We start from the raw sequence: 20,037 nt of genomic DNA, 5'->3' as shown, positions 1-20,037 counted from the left end.
AAGCATATGAAGGGTTGGGGTTGCAGGAGGAGGGAGGTGATAATAGAGGTAGCTGTCTCTCCCCAAGTTTCCCAGATTGGGAAAATGTGTATCTTCAGGGAATCTGATATTGGCCACAAAGGTACATGAAAGCAGCTCTGTATATTGTGAACATAAGTCACAGTTTCGTTTCTTCAAAACAGCATCAGAATACAGCTTTTTCATCATTAAAGAATATTTTACAAAAGGAATGAAGTGATCCCAATAGCACTTTGAGAACACTGCATTTGGCTGTGTTATTCCCATGATCACACCTACTCTCCAAAATTTTAGGCACAGGCATGAATTCACAGATGCAAAAGTTCTCTCGAATCTTTTGTGTCACTCACCTTCTTGCTTCTCTTTTGTCATGTCAGACTTGCTCCTACCCCAGGGCCTCTGTGCCTGCTCTTCCCCCTGCCTGAGACCATCTTCACCTGTCTCCCTCCCTCATTTCTATTCTGCTCATTACAATCACCTCTTTTGTGCACCCACCAGGAGACCTTCTTAGGTTACACTTAACATGTCATCTCATAAGACAACTGTGCACCATGCAGGACTCCAATTCACTAAAAAGGACAGGAAAAAAATTGAGCCTGCTAAAACCATAGTCTCAAATGTCCCTCTACAGCAGCGGGCATCCTTGCAGCAACTCACGCACTATCGTCCACGGCGGGGCAGGAAGAGATCCATGTCACACACTGCAGGAACTGTCCTGGCTTAAATGCCTCCTGCCCTGCAAGAACTAATAACTCTTGCAGTAAATCTATAGGCATTTTTTATAGACTTTCCACAACCAGCTTGCTGATTACAAGACTCATGGACTCAGAGAAGCCCAAAGCATAGCACCTCCATATAAATAAATAAACTTAGAGTTTATTTTCAGTGCCTCCTGGTTCAAATGCAATTTACTAATCTGGCATCATTTTTATTATAAGCAAGCTTGCTTAATAATATAGTTGCATGTTTACACTTATCAAATTACCAGAGAAACAGATCTAGACAGTTGGACTGAAGCTCAGGTCCTCCTGCAGGGTGAGTTTTATTAACCCACAACATCTTAAATTGCTGTATGTTCTGTGACTCTAGAATTTTCAATCCTTGTATCCAATTCACAGCATACATCACTGTTTACCGATGCCTTTGTTACCTGGCTCCCCAATCATCATATCATTATAGCAGAGAAGTTATCTGATATGTTCCCTGCTGTACTCAGAGTCCAGAAGACTGTCTGGCACAGAGTAGACACTCAATAAGTATGTGTTAAATGAATGACATCCAATATCTATGGTTTTATACAAACACAAGAAGCTCAGACTTTTCATGGTGGTTTAACTGGCAAGTAACATACAGACATGCAAGCGGGCAGGCGGCCCATCACTATGCCCAGAGTCACGCCTTCGGGAGCTGGTCCCAAGAGCACACGGGCTCAGAGGAAAGAGTCATATTCCTAAGAGGTCTAGGATGTCAGCTGGGGATTTTGTTATGGAGCAGCCAGTAGTGACCTAGTTTAGGACTTTTAAAAGGAACTCAAAAACAAGCAACAAACAGAGAACAACTTAAGGCAGAAACCTAGCTAATGGGACAAGAGAGTACCAATGTCTGAGTGGGCTCATCATCAAGACAGTTTCACTGTGTGCTATTTGACTTCTACAAGAGGCCTCAGCACAAGAGTTGATCAAATTACCACGCTCTCCATCAGCAGCATTTTCCAAAGGTTCTGGGAGATATTCATAGACAGTACTCCAGAGAAGGTTTTTGCTTGGCAAATCTCTGCTAAACACCTTTTTTATTAAAAGACTTCTCTGAGAATTCACTTTGTAAATCCCAAAGAGAGAACACAAAACATAGCATTTCCCAAACTTTTTTAGACATCCTTCCTTCACTGATCATCTCACTCTGTGAAAAACTTTTGTACTTTGGAAAAATTTACATAAATTTGTTTTATACTATTTGGCAAAGACTCATATGTTACATATACTATGATCTAAACTGCCCAAATAAGTAAAGAGGAACTAAGTTGAAGCAAAATTAATATATCCCATGTGATTTGAGGTATAGAATTTAACTATAATACGTAACATTTTTAACTTAAAATGTTATTTTTAAATATCTAAAAATATATGTAGTTAACTGTATACATATATACGTATACCTATATATACACACATATATATATAGTTACTTTAAAAAAAACTGTCCCTGAATAACCAACACTTCCTCTTAGCCAGTTCTTATCCTCTGCACAGGAATGAGCTCCTTTATGTATTCTAATCTTAAGAACTGAATATTCACAAATCTATAGTACTTTCACAACTTTAATAATTTCAAACAATTAACAGCTAGCTTAATACCTACCTCTGATAATAGGCAATCTAAGAAAACAGCAATTTTATGTTTAATCAGGTACCCAATGGAACATTCTTTGCCTCAAATGAACCAAAAACAAAAAGAGAAGAAAAACACATTCGGAAATAAATCTGCCAGCCCACTTTATAACGTAGACTTGCACCAGTTGTTTGATGAGCATTTTGGTATCTAAAGGCTGCTCTGTCCTATAGGTCCATGGTCTGTAAGGCAGCTTTTCTGTCCCCTGTCATTCTCTGGGTCCCAACTAAACACCCTGAGGGGAAAAACTGGGCATTTGCTTTGACTCTTTCTGAAACATGGGGAATTTGCAAAATCTTTCTAAAGCAGAATAATGTGCTGCCATGCAAAAAGAAAGTAGTATGCAAAGAAGTCTAAATCATCCCAAAATAAAGCTCTCTTACTATTGTGACCCGTGGATGGCCCCATCCAGCAGCAAAATCAGGCCAAACAGTGTTTTTAAAAGGCAAAGGGAAATAACCATTAATCACCTGTGAGATTTGCTAAGGTAATAGCAAGTCAAGAAATCTCACATTTTTGTCTAAATAGGTAAACAAGGGTTGTGTCCAGCATTAATATTCATCTCTGTGAAATACTGACATGTTTACACTTCTTGTAGTTCTTTACACTTCATGACAAGCAATTTATAATACATGAAAGAATATTAAACGTGCACTTCTAGCAGAATAATCATCAATTTTTTACAATGAATGACCAAGGAAACATCTTAATTCTCGCTCTCATCTTGATATTAGGTTGGTGCAAAAGCAATTGCAGTTTTTGCCATTCCTTTGGCAAAAACCTTGATTACTTTTGTACCAACCCTGTACATTTCAATACCTGGCTTCTGGTTACAGAACATATCCAACATAATGTATGAATATTACTCCTTCCCTGTCTTTTACCCCTAGGAAAATGAGGAAGTAAGGATGGGGCAAGGAGAGAGGGGTGCTTCAAAGCCTGATACGTACTGCAGTTTTTGGTAGTCAGCTAACATTTTAAGCACAGTATGAATCATAAAACATTTTTAATCCTGTCTGTCTCAAAGATTTTAGACATTCTTTCATTGATTGATTTACAGAAAGCAGAGAACAAAGTTGAAGTCATTCTAAAAACTAAGCTGCTTTGCTTCCCTGTTTCTATGTTGATGCTTCATTCCTGGATCTGTAAAAGTAAAGCCTTCCATGTCCAGAGGCAGTATCTTTAATGCCTAAGAGAACACAGTTGTACATACATAGTGATATGGGTTGGCTGTGTCTTCACCCAAATCTCATCTTGAATTGTAATTCCCATAATCCCCATAGGTCATGGGAGGGACCCAGCATGAGGTGGTTGAATCATGGAAGCAATTGCCCCCATGCTGCTATTCTTATGATGGTGAGTGAGTTCTCACAAAATCTGATGGTTTTATAAGTGGTCTCCCTCTTGGCTCAGCTCTCATTTGTTGGGAACAGGCCCCCCAAATCTGGCCATAAACAGGCCATGAGAAACTGGCCATACACAAAATCTCAGAAGCACCGTGACATGCTCATGATGGCTACGATGCCCACCCTGGAGGTTGTTGGTTTACCGGAATGAGGGCAAGGAACACCAGGCTAACCCAGGGTGAAAACTGCTCAAGGCATTCCTAAACCACAAACCATAGCATAAGCGATCTGTGCTTCAAGAATATGTTCCTGCTGCAGATAACAAGCCAGAGCCTGTCTCTTTGTTTCCTGTAAGGAATGCTTTTAGCTAATCTATAATCTATAGAAATAATGCTTATCACTGGCTTGCTGTCAAAAAATATGTGAGTCAAACTCTGTTCGTGGCTCTCAGCTCTGAAGGCTGTCAGCCCTGATTCCCATTCTGCACTCTATTTATGTATCTTTGTCTTAATTTCTCTAGTGCTGCTGGGTTAGGGTCTCTACAACAGAGCTGGTCTCGGCACTCATTCTTCTCCTTTCTGCCACTATGTGAAGAAGGACATGTTTGCTTCTCCTTCTACCACAATCATAAGTTTCCTGAGGCCTCCCCAGCCCAGCAGAACTGTGAGTCAATTAAACCTCTTTTCTTTATAAATTACCCAGTCATGTTTAGTTCTTTATAAGCAGCATGACAACAGACTAATACACATGGCCACCCACAGGAGAAACAGGAAACACTTGGAATTTATTTGCTGCCAAATCAATGAAGAGCACTGCATTTTCCTTAAGAAATCCCCCGTGGTTCAATTGTTGCCTGATTACCCTGCTCTTGGTATGGGCTCTCCCTTTTCCAATTTGGTAATTTCTCACAACCAAAGTATCAGGTTATTACATCAAAACCTGCCCATAGTCAGTAGTGTATCATGTCAAAGTAGATGGGAAGTACTGAGATACACTTTCACTGATATGTTGGCACCTTTCCAAGGCTTTGGTAGTCAGCTAGACACAGTATGCAAAGAGGACCAGTGAGTCCTGGGCACACCTGTGACCTGTCCTTGTGACTTGGAAAAAATGCCATCATGTTCCGTCTGATGTGTTTCAGCTAGGGTTCTTTGTGACCCCTGCCAGGTACTCAGACCATTGTAATACTAAAGAATGTTCATATTCTATGTGTTCTTTGTAAAGATCATTTGGTGGCAAATTAAGTGAAACCAATTTGAGACACCTTAAGCAATAATGGTTTTATTATGAGAAACGAGGGATATTCCATGGAACCACAAAGGATGGATTCTGCTGAGCCTCAGGAAGGTGCAAGAATCAGAAATAGCAAAACTTTCCAGAGGTTTTTTTTTTCTAACCAATGTCTCTCTGTCATTTGCTTCCAGTTCCCAGGGTAGGATATGGCCACTCTATATCTTTAAAGAAACTGACATGATGGCTCTCAGTCTAAATTCCAAATTTCGGAGAAGGAATCTCAGGGGACCAGTCTAGGTCAGGTGTCCACCCTGGACCCATTAGCTGTGTTCAGGGAAACCAGGTCCAGAGAAACAGAAATACAGCCACAAAAAGCCTGCCCTGTGGATCAACCAGCCAAATGAAAGGATGAGCTGATTAATGAGTCTCTTGCAATATGTAGGTGTACAAGCATGGAGAAGATGACCACTGGTGGCCTGGTCCCCTGCAATGCTTACGTTGTCTGGTTCTATAATTATACTAAACATTTCCATCTGAATACGTTGCCATCATCTGAAATCCAACATGTCTAGACCAAATGGCATCTTTATACAATCTGCTGCTTTTCCCATTAATGAGACCAACATCTCCGAGTCACACCTACTTAAGTTCTTGTTAAGTCTCTTGTTCAGTGGTTCAAATTCTTCAGTCTGTTACTGATGCCATTCTGCTCTAGCCACATCTCCCTATATAAAATCTGGATTAAAACATTTAGGATAAATCGCTTTTTGCCACCTACTTCTAGTTTAAGTAGACAACCATCAGGAAGTGTTTTGCAGCCCTCATTGGCCTTGGTCTTGTTAAAGGATTCCTTGTGATTTGGGGGTATAAAAAGTAAAAATGCTTGAGGATCACTTGAGGCCAGGAGTTTGAGACCAGCTTTGGTAACATAGCAAGACCCCCATCTCTATTTTCTTTCAAAAAGAATCTGTAGTATTAGTTTATAGTGTCATAAGATGCCAAAAATATACGAGTCACAGTAGTTAAGGAAGTGTCTGAATGGGGAGGGGAAGGAGAAGAATACTGTAATGTGAAAAAGAGACCAAATACTACAAACCTCAGGAAAATCATCTCTTACCCTGAGCATAAGCACTCACAAGTACTTCCTCCCAGGATGCATCTGAGCATCCTCAGCTTAATCATGCTTTCTTTTTTTTTTTTTTTTTTTTTTTTTTTTTTTTTTGAGACAGAGTCTCGCTCTGTTGCCCAGGCTGGAGTGCAGTGGCCAGATCTCAGCTCACTGCTCCCGGGTTCCCATCATTCTCCTGCCTCAGCCACCCAAGTAGCTGGGACTACAGGTGCCTGCCACCTCGCCCGGCTAGTTTTTTGTATTTAGTAGAGACGGGGTTTCACCGGGTTAGCCAGGATGGTCTCGATCTCCTGACCTCGTGATCCGCCCGTCTCAGCCTCCCAAAGTGCTGGGATTACAGGCTTGAGCCACTGCGCCCGGCCGATCATGCTTTCTAAGTTGCATGAGCACAACTAGGAATCTGCCTTCTCTCCCATGCTTTGAAATGTCAAGGAGGCCATATTGACAAACTAGAAGCTGTGGCTGGAACAACCTGTCACTTCTCCAGCTAATGCTAATGAATAATTTTTGTATCTACCATTACCTCACCTCTGTCACTTATAATTTTCTTAGTTGGGGTCAAATCTGGTTTCTTAACATAGAAAAATGCCAAGTAAAAGAGGCCCAAACAAGATAAACATTTATTTTTCTTTCTCATAAAAAATAATCCTGATAAGGCATCCAGAACTGCTGTGGCAGTCCTGTGAAGTGATCAGGAGCTGTGTCCTCCCTTCCTTTCTAAGCTGCCATCCTCACACATTTGCTATCTTTGGGGCACTTTGTGGTCCAGGAGAGCAGGCCGATCTCCAGCAATCATATAGCCCTTCCAAGCCAGGAGGAAGGCAACGAAAAGAGGCAGCCCATCCCTTTCTAGCAGTTCGTACATATTTCTTACATCTCACTGGACAGAACTCAGCCACGTGCCATATCCAATTGCAAGGAGTTTGAAAAACACGATGCTTTAGAGCTGACTGGAAATGTGCCCAGCAAAAAATGAGTTTCTGTTCCTATGAAGGAAGGAAGGGGATGATGGATGGAGGGGTACATAATTAGCTATCAGCACCATACCAAACTCTCCCAGACATTTTCTCTTCTCATCTGGACTTATGCCATAGACTGATAACTGTGCCCCCTCGGCTGCCATTCCAATCTGTCATGCACACAAGTTAATCACCCTACACCACTCTTCCACTTCTAGAGGACAAGATCAGATCAGGCAATTCAGACCCACACTTCCTCATCAACTAAATTCACTTCTTTCCCGAGAAGTAATCTCCGAAAACTACCCTCTGCAAAACCTTGCAATGGCTCATTTCTCCAAGGATCTTAACCTTCCAGCCACAAGAGCACCTCCAGGTTTTTCGTCTCACATCAACACAGAGCTCCAGCTTGGTCCCTCACTGAATATCCTCTGGATGCAGTGAGGCCCTTCCTAGCTCTGAAATCTTTTGTTCTTTACTGCCCACCTGCAATTCTCCCTTTCTCTCTCTCTCTCTCTCACTCTCTCTCTGTCTCTCTCCCCCTCCACCCACCTCAATCTCTCCTCTCTCGTGCACATACTCTTTTTCATTGTTTGTATCCTACGGAAACCAAATAAAGTCCCATCTTCTCAGTAATGCACAGCCTAGAATTCATTTCCACAGATCGATGTGATTTACCTGAATTGTAGTCTTTATTATCTCTGATGTTTTATTTAATGCTCATTATTAATGTACTCAGTCTTATCTGTTTTCTAACACTGTCACTTGTCATGTTGAGCCTGTTGTTTAGCCTTTCTTTTCCTCGGGGTTATTAGGAAGTTTTAATGATGTACTGAAATCTACCAGGATGCATTGATGCATTTCACATTCCTACATCCCTTCAGAATATTTCTCCTGCTCCCGTCCAGGGCAGGGACCCCATCTTGTTCACACGCACCACAGCTCCCAGGGCAATGCCTGCCACATATAGTAAATATCCAGTGAACAAATCTGGCTTGAGACTTGATTTGTGTAACCTTAAACTTTATCGAAGAGGTTATTCTATTCTCCCACCAACGCTGTGAGCCATGAAAAGCTAGTGTTACCCTTTACTGATAATAGCGAGTGACCAAACTTTTATTGTTTAACTTCTAACGCTACCATATTTCAGTATCTCTCATGCCAAAGCAGAAAGTAAAGTTTCACATGGAGCACATAATTTGCATAGGTTCAAAATCATCAAAGTGAATTCCTGTACCTTGCATTGCACATATATCCCCACTGAACTGCTTGGTCCAGAAATCACTCTTGGGACTGGAAGAGCAGATATCATATTCTACCGTTATACAAGCGAATTGTAGGGAAGAGAGATTTTAACGCTGATATGTTTGGAAATGCCAAAAGCATAAATCAAGACAAAGGGAACTAGAGGGAAGTTTCTTTAGGATGGATCTAATAGTTAAACATTCATTTGGAATGCAGTCTATCTTTCATGGATAATGATGATTTCCTAATTTGTGCTTATGCAGCAACTTAGAGGGTATAAGATTGGAATTCAAATCCATATTTTCTAAACTCACTTGACTCAGCTCCTGAAAAGCAATATCTACAATGGATCCCCTGGCACTTTCTGTATGAGTACAGATTATTTGTCTTGACCACATTTCCTTTGGAGAAATCACATTCTTTCAGCTGAAATTACCTGACTAAGAACAATTGAACTTGGCACGTTTGTTCCTGAGTGAGAGGAAAAACTTTTCTCAAGTGTTCAGGAGATATGATCCTGGTTTTCAAAAAGCCCAAGGTTTACTGGGTATCTCTTTTTTTTTTTTTTTTTTTAAATTGACTTACATTGCAGGACTCAAAACATTTTCTGAAATCTAGCACAATATAAAACTAATCTAAATATTGGCTCCTTCATGACCTCCTTTAAAAAAATACACAGTGAAGGCTAGGTGTGGTGGCTTACGCCTGTAATCCCAGCACTTTGGGAGGCCGAGGTGGGTGGATAATTAGGTCAGGAGATCGAGACCCTCCTGGCTAATATCGTGAAGCCTCATCTCTACTACAAAAAAAAAAAAAAAAAAAATTAGCCGGGTGTGGTGGCGCGCACCTGTAGTCCCAGCTACTCAGGAGGCGGAGGCAGGAGAATCGCTTGAACCCCAGAGGCAGAGGTTGCAGTGAGCTGAGATCATGCCACTGAACTCCAACTTGGGTGACAGAGTGAGACTCTGTCTCAAAAAAAATGTATATATTGAACTGGCTTTAGAAATGTTAATAGAGGAAGTCAAAGTCACAAACCCAACTGACTTTTCTATCAGCTAGATCAGGAACATAAAAAACATACTACTACTCATGTATTGGGAATAAATACTATCATTCATAATAAACTAACATTTATTTGATATTTCCAAGGAGCCAGATATAAGTAATACTATATGCCCTTACAGGTTAGGAAACTAAAATATGTTAAGTGACTGGCTTGAAATTATGCAACTCCTATGTGGCACTGCTGGGATTGCACCTGGCTGTCTGGCATCAGACTGTGTTCTAAACCATGCTCCTGTTCTGTAATGAAGTAACAAATGATTTTCCAGATGTCAACAAAGAACACAATCCATTATCAGGTATCAAGTATCATCTTCAGAAGCAATGGAACTCTCAGAAACACACCTGCTCTGCCATTCCATTTTACCTATAAGAAAATAAAAGAAATAAAGAAAAGCTATAGGAAAAAATGTAATGGGAATTTGGAAGATGAGTAATGATGCTTTCCCAGTTTTACCAAACCCATGTGAACAGTGTAACAGCAATGTCATATAACACTTTATAAATTGGCAATCTCTGGAAACCAATACTGCTGCTCTCACCAGCATAATATTAAGTCTAGAAACTGGAACCACCACACATATAAGCTAATCAGGCTGTAGTCTAGTTCTTGGGATTGGTGAGAGTTTTTAGAAAGTTGTTAGCTCTATTTTTCACTGGGTTTTCTTCAACAATGTTGCTGTTTCTTTATTCATCCTATAAAGAACAACAACAAAGAAGTGGTCATCTGGGGCAATATTAACCTAAAGGGGAAAAAATTGAAATAATACACACACTATTTTTTGGGGGAGGTGGTGGAGGAGATGGAGTCTCACTCCATCACCCAGACTGAAGTGCAGTGGCACGATCTCAGCTCACTGCAACCTCCACCTCCTGGGTTCAAGCAATTCTCCTGCCTCAACCTCCCGAGCAGCTGGGATTACAGGCACATGCCGCCACCCTTGGCTAATTTTCTGTATTTTAGTAGAGATGGTGTTTCACCACGTTGCCCAGGCTGGTCTCGAACTCCAGAGCTCAGGCAATCCACCAGCCTTGGCCTCCCAGAGTGCAGGGATTACAGTGTGAGCCACTGAGCCCAGCCAACACGTACTATTTTTTAAAAAAGACTATGTTTATTAGATGTTTGTGAAGCTACCTACATCAACATGAAATTAGATATAATTATAAACACATAATAACAAAGTATAAATGTGGGTAATGGATATTAAGAATAAAATTTGAAAGTAGAGTTTTCACTGAATTTTCACATTTAATGTATACTAGGCGATAACACAAGTATAGTTACTCTATTTCTCTTCTCTGTGGTCTTTTTTTTTTTAATTATATTTTATGTTCTAGGGTACATGTGCACAACGTGCAGGTTTGTTACATATGTATACATGTGCCATGTTGGTGTGCTGCACCCATTAACTCATCATTTACATTAGGTATATCTCCTAATGCTATCCCTCCCCCCTCCCCCCACCCCACAATGGGCCCCAGTGTGTGATGTTCCCCTTCCTGTGTCTAAGTGTTCTCATTGTTCAATTCCCACCTATGATTGAGAACATGCAGTGTTTGGTTTTCTGTTCTTGCGATAGTTTGCTGAGAATGATGGCTTCCAGCTGCATCCACTTTGGTCTTTTAAAGAACAAAGGCTTAACATTAAGCTAGCTGTTTTTATTAATATTAAAATCACCCATCAAGTGTTGATCTTAAGCAAAGGCTAGACACCAACAATATCATCTTTCAAAGGTTCTGTCTGTGGCAAGTGCCACATGGATTAAAAAAAAATTATACAATTCTCAGTTTGATGAACCTCTGGAGATGACTGATAAAAGAAACTGTTCTAACAGCTTGAATCTCTAGATGATTTGGGAAATGTCACAGACAATAACAGGGAACTTTGGAATGGTGTAACAAATGGATGATCTCTGTCAGATTAGAGCACATATTTTTATCAATTTCAAAGGATTTGCTGCGAGTACTCCCAGCACGCTAATCATTCTAAATAATAGATCCAGTCGGTTCACATCTTATGAGACAAAATTAAAGCTTCTTGAAAAGTTGAAAGTATTTCTGTTTGAAAAATCTTTAGTTTCTAATTTATAAGGAAGACTTGAAGAGGCCTATCTCAGATATGTATTATTCCGTAATTTAAAATACCAAATGTTAACATCTGAATAGCTGATGTGAGAGCATCAGAACTTTCTGAGTCAGAGCTCTGAAATCAGATTTGGTTAAAATTTTGGCTTTGCCACATTAGTGGCACCAGGACCATTTATTGCTGATGGTGATGACCTGGCCATTGGGCAGCTCTGGCTCTTCTCCAGGGAGGAGGAGGACATGGCAGTGGCCCTCTCCTTGTCGAAGTCCAGAAGTGACATAGCACAGCTTCTCCCTGATGTGGCACATGATCTCCTGCTGGGCCGAGGTGGTGAAGCCGTAGCCACACTTGGTGAGGATCTTCATGAGGTAGTTGGTCAGGTCCCAGTCAGCCAGGTCCAGATGCAGGATGGTGTGTGGGAGGGCGTATACCATGTACATGGGCACCGTGTGGGTGATCCTGTCTCCAGAGTCCATGACAATGCCAGTGGTGCCCCCAGAGGTGTAGAGGGACAGCACGGCCTGGATGGCCAAGTACATGGCTGGGGTGTTGAAGATCTCAAACATGATCTGAGTCATCTTCTCTCTGTTGGCTTGGGGTTCAGGGGGGGTCTCGATCAGCAGCACTGGGTGCTCCTCCAGGGCCACACGCAGCTCATTGTAGAAGGTGTGGTCCCAGATCTTCTACATGTCATCCCAGTTGGTGACGATGCCATGCTCAATGGGGTACTTCAGGGTCGGGATGCCGTGCTGGCTCTGGGCCTTGTCATCCACATAGGAGTCCTTCTGGCCCATGCCCACCATCATGCCCTGGTGCTGGGGGTGCCTGTCAATGGAGGGAAATATGACTTGGGGGGCATCGTCCCCAGCAATGCCAGCTTTGCCATGCTGGAGCCATTGTCAATGGCAAGCACAGCGATCTCTTCTTCCATTGTGACTGGGAGAGGAAAGCGGCAGTGGAGCAGCAGGAGAACACAGTGAACAGGCTGGCGACAGCAACTGAACTTGGACATCCTTTCAAAAGAGGAAACGACAGGCCTAGATAGTTTCCCTGGAAAGTTCTACCAAATATCTTAGAAAGAAATTACACCAATACCCTATAATCTCTTCCAGAAAATAGAAGCAGAGGGAATACTTCCGAACTCATTCTACGAAGCCAGCATCACCCTAATACCAAAAAAAAAAAAACAGAGACATTACAAGAAAAAAAATTATAAACCAATATCTCTCATGAACAGAGACCCAAAACTCCTCAAGAAATATTAGCAAAATAAATCCAATGATGTATAAAAGCAATTATAAATCATGGCCACATGGTATTTTATTCTGAGTATGTAAGGCTGGTTTGATACTCAAAAATCAATTAATTCATCATATCAGCAGGCTAAGAAGAAAAATTATAATATTGACAGATGCAGAAAAAGTATTTGGCAAAATCCAAAACCAATTTATGATAAAACCTCTCAGAAAAGTAGGAGTAGAGAACTTCTTCAATTTGATAAAGAACATGTACCAAGAAATCTCCAGCTAACAATATACTTAATGGTGAGAAACTAGATATTTTCCCCTAAAATTGGGAACAAGGCTAGGGTATCCTCTCTCACTATATTCTGCATTGCTCTGGAAGTTCTATCTAATAGAATAAGAGAAGAAAAGGATATAAAAGGTGCATAGGTTGAGAAGGAAGAAATAAAACTCTGTGCTCAGATTATACCATTTCCTATGAAGAAAATCTGCAAGAATTGACAATAAAATTCTTGGAACTAATAAGCAATTAGAGCAAAGTTACAGGATACAATATTAACATACAGAAGTCAATTTTTTTTTTATACAACTGCAATGATCAATTGAAATTTAAAATGAAAAACATGAATACCATTTGCATTAACATACATAAAAAACTTGGGTACAAATCTAGAAAAATATGTATAAGCTCTATATGAGGAAGACAAAAATATAAGCATTGTATTAATGAGAGCAAATCAGATAATGTAAATGGGGAAAGTGACCTTTGAAGAACCTTACCAAACTTAGAGGGGGTCATATATTTGCTTATTTTCCTCACAATAAACTCTTTAGAGTCCTATTCATAGGGCAGAAGTCAGTATTTTTAAGGGCATCCCTATGCCCTAACAATGACATTATGAACGTGACTTTAACAATGGGTCTATGAACACTGATAAGACAGCCTCTTATTTCTTATAGAAAATCCTAAGTGTGGAAGGTTCCTCCTAGGTAATAACACTGTTCTCTCTGGAAAACACTCACGTCCATACATTTGTTTATTCATACAGCCACAATCTCTAAGCCATATAATTTGTTACAACTTGCTTGGTCCCTCTGAACTTGGCTTTCTGTATTAAATGGCGATATTAATCTTATCTATCATTGATTTATATTGAAAAATAAGATTATCAACAAAAAGCTCTTAGTTTAGTACCTAGCACATAGCAAGCATTCAGTAACCATTAGTTGTTCTCTTTGTTTTTCTACCTAATCTTCAAAGTAGACTGGGGTAGAGAGGACTAAATTCACATTCTATTTGTCTCAATCTGATGCTGCATGGAAATCTCTGGCAGGGCTGCCTTTCTGCAGCTTGACTACCATATATCTCTGATGCTTGAAAAGCCATCAGCCAAGGTAAAGTCTAGTAAAACAAAATATTTAATTTGAAAGTAGCCTGATATTATCATAGACAAAGTACATAGATCTTGTCAAAATTACATCTAATTGTTTCTTGCCAGGGCAATTAGACCAGGAAAAGAAATAAAAGATATCCATATTGGAAAGGAAAAAGTAAAACTATCTCTATTTGTATGTGACATTTTGAATACAGATAATTCTAAGGACTTCACTAAAAAGAATTACTAGAACCAATAAACAAGTTTAGCAAGACTGTAGGATATAACAACAGAGAAAAATGTGTTGTATTTATGAATGGCATGAAAAGATACAAAATATAAAACTAGGAAACTAATTTTGTTTAAAATATAGAAAGAATAAAATACATTAACAAAAGAAACCTAAGACGTATACACTGAAAACTACAAAATGTCATTGAAATATTTAAAGTAGACCTAAATAAATGTAAAGACCTTCTATATTCATGGATTAAAAGTCTTAATATTGTTAAGATGGCAATATGCTCCAAATTGATCCACAGATTTAATGCAATACTTGTCAAAATTTCAGCTTGCTTTTGTGCATAAATTGACAAGCTGGTCCTACAATTTCTGTAAAAATGCAAGGAAGCTGTGATGGTTGATACTGAGTGTCAACTTGATTGGACGGAAGGATGCAAAGTATTGTTTCTGGGTGTGTCTGTGAGGGTGTTGCCAAAGGAGATTAACATTTGAGTCAGTGGACAGGAAGAGACAGACGCACCCTCAATCTGAGTTGGCACCATCTAATCAGCTGCCAACACAGATAGGATAAAAGCAGGCAGAAGAATGTGGAAGGACTGGACTTGCTGAGTCTTCTGGACTTCATCTTTCTGCCGTGCTGGGTGCTTCCTGCCCTCGAACATCAGACTTCAAGTTTTTCAGCTTTTGAACTCTTGGACCTACACCAGTGGTTTTCCAGGGGCTCTTTGGCCACAGACTGAAGGCCGCACTGTTGGTTTCCCTACTTTTGAGGTTTTGGGACTCGGACGGGCTTCCTTGCTCTTCAGCTTGCAGACAGCCTATTGTGGGACTTCACTTTGTGATTGTGTGAGTCAGTACTCTGTAATAAACTCCCCTTCATATGTACATCTATACTATTAGTTCTGTTCCTCTAGAGAACCTCAACTAATATAGAACCTTAATAGCCTGAAAACATTGAATAAGAAAAACAAAGTGTGAGGAATCACATCTTTTGATCTCAAATCTTACTACAAAGGTACAGTAATCAAGACCTTAATGGTACTGGTATGAAGATAGACATACAGATCTATGGATTAAAATAGAAATGCCAGAAATAAATCCTCACATTTATGGTCAATTGATTTTTGACAAGGCTGCCAAGACAATTCAGGGGGAACAAGAATAGTTTTTTTTAAACAAATGATACTGGAATAACTAGATAACCTCATGAAAAAGAACAAAGGTGGACTCCTATGTCACACCATATATAAAAATTAACTAAAAAAATGTGTAGACACAAATGTAAGAACTGTAACTACAAAAACTTTTAGAAGAAAACAGGAATACATCATCATGACTGCAGATCAGCCAGTGGTATCTTAGGTCTAACACTGAAAGCGCAAGTAAAAGCAACAATCAAGCAGCAGAAAAAGAAGGTAAACTAAACATCATCAAAAGGTTTTAAGCTTTTTAGCTTCAAATACCATCACCATCAAGAAAGTGAAGACAACCTACAGAATGTGAGAAAATATTCACAAAACATATACCAGAAATGGGAATTATATATACAATACATCCAAAGATTAAAAAACCAAACCCACGCACTTACAATTCAACCATAAAAAAGTGGCACAATTTTAAAATGGACAAAAGACTTGAATAGTCATTTATCTAAAGAAGACATACTAATGACTAACAGCATATGAAAAGATGCTTGATATCATTGGTTAATAGGGAAAGAAAAATTAAAGCCATGAGATATCACTTCACACCCATCAGGGTAGCTACAATGAAAAAGATAGACAATAATTAATGTTGATAAGGATGTAGAGAAATTGGAACTCTCACACTTTGATGGTGGGGGTGTCAAATGGTGCAGACACTTTAGAAAACAATTACTCAACATATTAACAGAGTCATCGTATGACCCAGCAATTCCATTCTATAGTGTCTACTCCTGAGGTAAATGATATATTTGTCTCAAATATATCAATATATCAAATATGTATGTCAAATATATGTATTTGCTTCAAATATTTGAGGATATATCTGAAATCAAAGGAATGATTATTAGTTTGGCCATTTAAATGTCACACATCATTTTTATACATATATATATATAATATATGTGTGTATAAAATGGCAAAGTCCTTCTACATTCTACTGGACAAATTCTCATTACACCTTTAATATTAGCACAAGCCTTAGTTCTATTTGTTGTTGTTTTGCCCTTATTTGGTACATCATAATATTTGAGGTCATCTTATATAATTAAGGTAGAATTATATCCATGTTGTAAGATTTGGCATTGCATTTTAGCATTTTTTTTTCAGACAGGATCTCACTCTGTTGCCTAAGGCTGGAGTGTAGTGGTGAATCACAGCTCATTGCAGCCTCAACCTCCTGGTCTCAAGCAATCCTCCCACCTCAACCTCCCAAGTAGCTGGAACTATAGGCACAGGCCACCAAGCCTGGCTAATTTTCACAATTTTTTTGTAGAGATGGGTCTCACTACATTGTCCAGGCAGGTCTTGAACTCCTGGCTCAAGTAATCCTCCTGCCTTGGCTCCCAAAGTGCGGGATTACAGGTGTGAGCCACCATGCTCAGTTTATTTTAACATTTTAAATAATCATAGGCTTATGGTTGTGTTATCTTTCCTTTAATCAGCATAAAGGTCTCCTTCATTGAGGTTGAATCCTTGGATAAGAAAGCAGCTTTAGGGCACACATTGAAGGAGGTCTCTGTACTCTGACACAAACTGCCCTGCTGTCCCTCCCCTCCAGTCCAGTTGGAGCTCTGTTACTAAACATTATTTGCTGTTCACGCAATAGGCAGAATACTCTCCATTCTGAGCAGTTCCCTCTGCAGATGATTTTTTTTTCTGTTCTCTCTCTCTCTCTCTCTCTCATATTTTTTGGTCTATCTTCTTCCACTATTCAAGATCTTACCATACCTGACTTAAAAAAGAAAAGAAAAATCTGAAGTTTCCTTATTCCCCCCATTAAAATGCATTAGTATTTTCTCTGTGCTCCAACTGAATAAAAATGGTAGATCTAACATTGTGAGGGTTTACTATGTGACAAACCAGCATTCTAAACCCTACAGAGATCACTTCATTTAATCCTCCCAATACCTCACAAAATGAATATTTTTATTAATCCCAATTTCACAAAGGAAAACAAGATGCAGAAATGTTAGAAAAACACATGTCATAAGAGGTAGAGTTGGGATTTAAACCCAGGCAGACTGACCTCAGAACCAGCCTTGGACTCCTAACTTGATCCCACTCACCAGAATCTTACTTGTGTTAAGGTTCCTAGTTTCTGGGCTTCCTCTTCTCATTTGAATGTGAATCCTTGAGCAGGAAGCAGCATCTTATACTTCCTTATAACTAGCCAGGCCCTGGCACAATGCCCGGGGCATCATGGTACTTAATTCATATTTGTGGAATTAAATTATAATAGTGTTCCTATGGGAAACTACAACCAACTTTAGGATAATGCTTCATGATATTTGTCCAGGAATATCTTGTGGCCAAAAGGCTAGACTAAAATGAATTAGATATTCATCCGCTCCTTATTAGCTGGTATGAGCTTCCATATTATCCACACTTGATCTTCATAATTCACTTGGAAAGAGGCTATAACTCCTGTCAAATCATTAGAAGAAAGGATAAAATAATCACTGTAATAGTTAGAATCATGATTATCATAAACAACAGATAGTACTGTGTTTTATACATACACAATTGCATGCATATAACAAACCTGTGAAATATGTACTGTTATTTCCATGTTAAAGAGGAAGAAACTGAGACTCACAGAAGTTAGCTAACCTGCCCAGTCACAGTGTTGGTTAGAGGATCCAACACCAGCTGTCTGACAGCAGAACTCAGGCACATTAATGGCTTCCCATGCTGTCTGCCATTGGAACAGGACCTAGTGCCCTGTATTAGGACAGAGGTGAGCAGCTCCCAAACGAGACCCTCTCTCTGTTTCCTGCAACATCCTCAAGGTCTGCGAAGAGGTCCCAGAGAGCCCCTCAGGCCCAGCTATCAACTTTTTCTCTAACCAAACACTATTTATTTGTAAACACAAACTAACGTTTTGATTTTTAGTTTATTTTATTTTTCTTTTCTATTGCAAGCCTGGACATTTCCAAAACATTGCTGGTAGCGTACTGATAAGATCAATTCCATTTCAAAGAACTCACTCACAGTTGCTTTTTCTTGGTATTGCTCACCCAGCATGCAGTCTCCCTGCTCATCTCAAGGGGGTTAATGGACTTGGAAGTCTGCGTTTTAGGCTGAAGTGCATGCTTTAAATGGAAGAAGCAGTGTGTTGTGTTGTGCTGTGTTGTGCTATGCCGGGTTGTGCTGTGCTGTGCTGTCTTAGCTCATCTTGTCTGATGTTACTGACATAGTAAAATGCAGATTTAATTGTGGTGTAAAACGTATTCTGGGTTATTTCAAAGCAGTCATTGAAAATTCCCTTTCTAACAGTGTCAGAATTGGAAGCTGTTGATGTTGGTAAATGTAAATGTCTTAGTGCTGTTTCTGGGCATATAAAATACCTCATATCTTTTTTCTTTCTTTTTTTTAAAATCACATTTCTTCTTTGTCGACACACTCAAATAGCTTGGACTCGTCCTAAATTAATAAGAAAATTGGAATGTGCCAATACTTCCCAAAAAACCTGATTAATAAAGAGCCAGGCAACCTGTCAGTGATTCTCACTTTCTGAGATCTTCCCATCAGACTCGAAACAACAGTTTTCATTAATGTAAAAAGACAGGATTTTTGCAAAGGAAAATATCTCCAAGATGTTTGTAAAAAATAATTTCAAGAATGAGTGCTTAGAGGGGAGATATTCAAATGAATTAAATTTGTAACTTAAAGCCTCTGACCTTTCCACTGATTTGTTTAATAATTACCCTGGTATTTTTGCTTCTTAATTTAATGGAAAAAAAATTCTAAGTCTTTTCCAGTCAATATTAACTAATGTTTATGTAAATTTGAAAATCCTGCTTAGGCAATTAATAACAAAGGGTAACTTATCCTTTCTTGCCAGCTTCTATTTCTTTTAGGATTTTGCACATGGGCATTGTGTACATTTTTGGCCCAGTTTCCACTTCTTTGGTAACCAGGATCCAGCTGATGGAGAACGGTGTGTTTATTCATTAAGGTTCAAGGTCCTTAAGAAGGGCTTTCTCGAGCCTCTGAGAGTACGCCTGAGAATCCACATCACTGATAGGGAAACGAGCAACACCAAGGAAATTGTGGTTGTGATTTATATCTTGCACCTTTGCATTTTCAGCGCTCTTTTTTTCTATTCCAAATATTTTACAGAATGCTCTCTGCCTAAAAGCCAATGAAACAAATAAACAGGCAAATGTGGAATCAAATAGAAGCCTGGGAGTGAGAAAGAGCTGCTACTCCATTTATTTTTAGACCTGTGGTTTTGGGTAAGGGTTGGCTGCCTCCAGGGCTGTATCAAAGCAAGATAGTTGAAGTAGGTGCTTGGGTCCACCTCACTTAAAGCCCACAGCTGGGATCTCAGTGCCCCCTGGCTCCTACCATCAAGGTCTGGAACCACTCTCCTCCATGCCTACCTCTACTAACACCCATTGGGCCCGGATGGCAACTGATACAACCCTATAAAGGCTAACTGAGCAGAGGTATTTGGGCTAAGATTTTAACAATTTTGACATTCACATTTGGAAGTTAGCC

General features: G+C 39.6%; 1 pseudogene; it reads right to left on the bottom strand.

The window, feature by feature from the left end:
* Window positions 1–11,621: 11,621 nt before the first annotated feature.
* On the bottom strand, window positions 11,622–12,469 carry LOC103230823 (actin, cytoplasmic 2-like; annotated as a pseudogene).
* Window positions 12,470–20,037: the final 7,568 nt, after the last annotated feature.

Source organism: Chlorocebus sabaeus, chromosome 25 (assembly GCF_047675955.1).
Source record: "Chlorocebus sabaeus isolate Y175 chromosome 25, mChlSab1.0.hap1, whole genome shotgun sequence".
NCBI classification, from domain to species: Eukaryota; Metazoa; Chordata; class Mammalia; order Primates; family Cercopithecidae; genus Chlorocebus; species Chlorocebus sabaeus.
This window is presented reverse-complemented; position numbering and strand designations above follow the sequence as displayed.